At 28.5% G+C, this 4,889-nt stretch overlaps 1 protein-coding gene and 1 long non-coding RNA gene across 2 annotated transcripts in view; one reads left to right on the forward strand and one right to left on the reverse strand.

Moving 5' to 3' along the window:
* The window catches only part of LOC116414381 (uncharacterized), a 53,407-nt gene extending 49,736 nt beyond the window's left edge, over positions 1-3,671 (reverse strand). The window contains exons 1-3 of the long non-coding RNA XR_015292702.1: positions 3,333-3,671; positions 2,341-3,270; positions 1,877-1,935 (exon numbers count right to left, since the gene is read on the reverse strand). This is a non-coding gene — a long non-coding RNA (uncharacterized LOC116414381). The remainder of the gene's footprint in view (positions 1-1,876; positions 1,936-2,340; positions 3,271-3,332) is intronic.
* Positions 1-4,889, forward strand: part of LOC105735475 (uncharacterized) — a 127,347-nt gene that overhangs the window by 107,959 nt on the left and 14,499 nt on the right. The gene's annotated exons all lie outside the window — the stretch shown is intronic.

Consider the following 4,889-nt stretch of genomic DNA (forward strand, 5'->3'; position numbering starts at 1 on the left):
GACATTAACCTCATTTTTTATAATTTTATTATCATTTCCCGGATAAATTAATATTAATTCTAATAATGAAGTATTATATATTATGAAATATTAACTTCTTATAGAATCTTATTCTTTATATTTCTTGTCTATTACAAATAATTTTAATCATATTACGTATACTCATAATACTACAATTATCTTCGTAACAAAACACGAATAATGCTAATATAATATATGTATTGATATCGAAAATTTTAAAATTTAATAAACCAAGCTAAATTTATCGTAATTGCAATATAAAATTCCTTTGATAACATTTTATAACATTTTCCCAATACAATCGAATTGAAAAAAAAAAAAAGAAAGACATTCGCAAAAAATTCGCACATAAATAATCAACGATTGATAAACAAGCTAAAAAGGAAGTGCTTTCTTTTTCTACTAGCGCGTTGCACCCGTGTAAATGCTCCTTTAGCATAATTAAGCACCGACATACGCGAAAGACATCGAAACTGGGTCTTGTCAAGGAAGTGGTTTATGTGTTGCACGTGCACCGGTGTAGCACCGTGTGCCGTACGTCCATTAATATACGTGCCTTATGAATACGATATCCCAACACACTAGAATTTCGAGGCTCGCCAAGGAAACCCGCGTAAGAGCGAAACTTCATGGGAAACTAGCCCTTCATCTCGAACTGACATTAAAATATAATATACAATATAATATCTTTATATTATACAATATAATATATAATATATAATATAATATATATCTTTATATTATACAATATAATATATAATATGTAATATATAATATATAATATATAATGTATAATGTATAATATATAATATTATATAATATATAATATATAATGTATAATATATAATATTATATAATATATAATATATAATATATAATATATAATGTTATATAATATATAATATTATATAATATATATATTATATTATACAATATATAATATCTTTATATTATTGTATCACATACTATCTTTAAGATGCTTTATGATAGCTAATTAGACTTTTTGAATATTAAACATTTTGAATATAATTGAATTTTGAATAATATTATAAATAAAGTATATATAATACAATAAAGTATATAAAATACAAAGTATTATACATATGTATTATCATTACATATGTATTATTTTATAAATAAAATATATATAATACAATAAAGTATTATACATATGTATAATGTCATTACATATTTATTATATATTTATTAGTTTGATTGCAAGTATAATATTATATATGATAGATGATTTAAATGAATGTTATATATATATAAAATATAAAATTACTATATAGAATATATAATATATATATATATATATAAAACATTTCTTTTTATTTTAATTACGTATAGTAATTTTCAGAAATTCTATCAGATTATTTAAATATTATAGCCCAAAAGTTTTATATTTACTTTTAATATGTATATAAATATATGTATATATGTCTATATGATAAAGATGTATAATATGTATAAAATAAAAGATAATATAGTTGATACTTTTTATCTTTAATAAGATTAGAGAATTATATTCATTTTATTTATGTCATAAAACTATTAATGTAATAATATCTTAAACAACTATATAAGCTTTATTAGGTTATATCTCTTAATTTGAAATTATATCGGACACATAAAAATCCATACAAATTTATTAAATAATTAATTCGCAATGTAACATTATGTAAGATTAAATTGAAACAGACTAAGAAATTAGAAATTATTTATTTACTTATTAAATTACTTATTAAAAGTGAATCTAAACTTTTGAGTAATAATATATACAGTGGTGATTCATTGGATACAAATATATATACAATATATATTATATATTATATATTATACAAATTTTACTTACAATTAAGAGGTTATTTAAGAGTGGAGCAGGATTTCAAACAAGAACGTTGCACGATCGATCTGAAACAACGAATAAAACAAAGATAAAACAAAGAAAAAGGAAAAAGAAATGGGGTTAGTTAGCAACACGGTCAACGTTCGTTCGAAATCGATTTCGAATGAAGAAACGAGAAACCCATCGGGATTTACCGTTAGCGTCAAAGCGTAGGAGCACGTGTTCACGGTGATCTTTGCAACGGGTTTGTGCACTTGCCGCGAAAAAGGAGGAAGGAAAGTGAAAGTATCGAGGGAAACCTTAACAATGTTTCCACGTTTACCGAGACTGTCAAGGTTGCTCGATCAACGCCGAGACTCCGTTAGAATTTTATCTGTCAATCGTTAAGAGCGGATGCTTTTTCAAATCGTACCTATTTATCGGAGTTGCAGATCGCGCGAAATTATTCATAAACGTAAATAGATACTTACAGAAATCGTGAGTCTATTGTCTTGCTCGCTACGAAGAGATCGATAACCTAGAAATCACTGCTTCGAAAAACGCAAGGAATGGTGCCACGTGTCTTTACGCGGGAATCGTATGATTCTGCGCAAGGACATAGAAGATAAAGTCTGCGCGCGCAATACAATATTGCCGCATATGGCACGCAATTCTATACGCGGGAATTTGTAATTCAAAAAAAAATATCGCGATGAGATCGACAAGAATGTGTTTAAATGAAACTTTTATTAAAGCGATCAATGGCAATAAATGGATAATGTTCTTGCGACAATTCCATACGCCATTATTCCAGTTAAATAATGGTGTAATTGCTGATAAGATGCGATTAAATATCTTTTTATGTGTTCACGGTTTTAATTGCACGATTAATCTGACGATTTTGTAATAGCTTCTTGAAACTTGTCTTAAGTATGCAATAAATGATATTTTTTTCTTTATTTAAGTTAAAATTATAAATTGAAGAATTAATTTTTTTTTTATTAATAACAAAAATTATTGCATTTAAAAAGTAATGAAAAATATTATTCTATATTTAATCATATTTGTTTTTCATGATAAAAAAAAGTAATTTAAAAAAAAATTATTGATTAGATTGATTAAATATCGGCAAAATTAAAAAATATATTGTATTGTATACCTTGTATTATTAATCTCATTATCGTCATTTCAGTTCTCTTTTATAAATTTCTTATCATCCCTGTAAAAATTCCTAATCTGTTCGATTATACATTACACACAGATAGCGCCAATCAAAGCTGTATCTCAAAATAAAGAAAAATAAGCGCTTCGGTTCGAAGATGGCTCGTCTATTCGGGAATATCGATCGATCAAAGATGATCCCTGTACGGGATTTCTTGACAGCAAGAAAATCCGCATCTTCGTAGCCTTACATTGGCTGTCTGAAAAAAATATGGTTAGGCAGAGAGATCGATCGAGAATGATTCCTTAGTAAGCGCAATACCGTTCGTGCAGAAGTGGTCAGAAAAGTCGTTCCATCGAGGAAGTACGGCGAATCTCTCACGGATCTCGAGTTTGCTCATCTTTCGCCGGGATCGAAGCCTGCATCAAGAACTGCCAGACTTCGAGACGAGCGTCCGTGTGTCCGTTCGCTTGTATCGGCGCGTGACGCAACCAGATTCTGCCCAAGGATCGAGTTTTGCGGATGCTACTGCCTAACGGTCGCCTGTGCACACGTTTACCGGGACCTCGGTTGCTTTCAGTGACGTCAATGCCAGTGAATGGAACCGCGACCCGAGGAACGATTTGCTTGGAAACACGGCCGATGGAGGCGCGACTTGTCGGTGGCTTTTGATTTATTATGCATCGATTAGAAACGTTCGACGGATATTTCAGTGTTGAGTAATTCATGTATCATTAACGAGAGATAATTTATTTTATTATTCTTGAAGAGAATTATCACGTTTTTTTTTTTTTTTGCCGCAGATGAAGAATAGAGAAGACTTAACCGTTCAATGCTTTTTTCTTTTTTTCTTTTTCGTTGTCCGTGCAGCATTTTATCATTCTAGTGTCATTCTCAACGTTATCGATTCTGTTCAGAATAAGATTGCAACGTTAGTAATGATTGGGATTAAAATTAAATTTCAATAATTAAAAAATTATAAAAATGTTGCTTGTAAATCGTTGTTTGTTATCGTAAAGTAGCGTCTAAAAAATTCGGATATATATATTATAAAATTGAGAATATAATATTCATATTTATATTAAGGATTAACAATACAGGTAGGAAAATGGCGAAAATATGTTCAATTGACGCGCCAAGAGCAAATATAGAAAGCAGATAATTGAAGAAGTATTGAAATAGGATAAAAATTAGACAGGCAGCGTCATTTCTGGAGTCGCAAATAAAACATACGTAGATAAGGAGAGCGTAAATAAAAAAAGAGATAAAGAGGTTAAAAATAGGTTAAATAGTATTGGTGGTGCCATCTCTTGTTGAATTTTAGAAGTATTTTTCTGAAATCATTAACAGATGGCGCTAGATTTTGATTCTTGTTCTATCTTATCTTGCCGTTATAGAAGTATCTTTAATAATCATGAGATGGCGGTGAAAGTTAATTCTTAATCTATCTATCCTTTTCTAAATGTTTACTTTCCTTGTCTAAATTGTGTTTCATTTGCGGCACTCTAGAGATGGCGCTGATTTCATAATTTTTAAACTATCTCTATCCTTCTCTCACATTTACTCTCCTTGTCTATTCTTACTCTGGGCGCGTATCCAAAAATACTAAATATTAATTGCACATACTTTCGTCATTTCTTTTTCACAATTACAATGTATCAATGCAATTTTTCATGCATAAAAATAAAATATTCATGAATAAAATATTCTCCAATTTCATAGCATAAATACAATCACAAATAAATTTTGATATTTATAATAAAAATATCAAATTCTGATATTCATTTTATAAAAATGCACATTTTCTAAAAGAATCTAAAAAAAAATATTTTCATCATCAAGAAATAATATTCTTTCCCTCAAATCAATTAATAAATA

The sequence above is a fragment of the Apis florea genome, unplaced genomic scaffold (assembly GCF_048593485.1).
Source record: "Apis florea isolate Af1SG1 unplaced genomic scaffold, ASM4859348v1 contig_3195_pilon, whole genome shotgun sequence".
Lineage (NCBI taxonomy): Eukaryota > Metazoa > Arthropoda > Insecta > Hymenoptera > Apidae > Apis > Apis florea.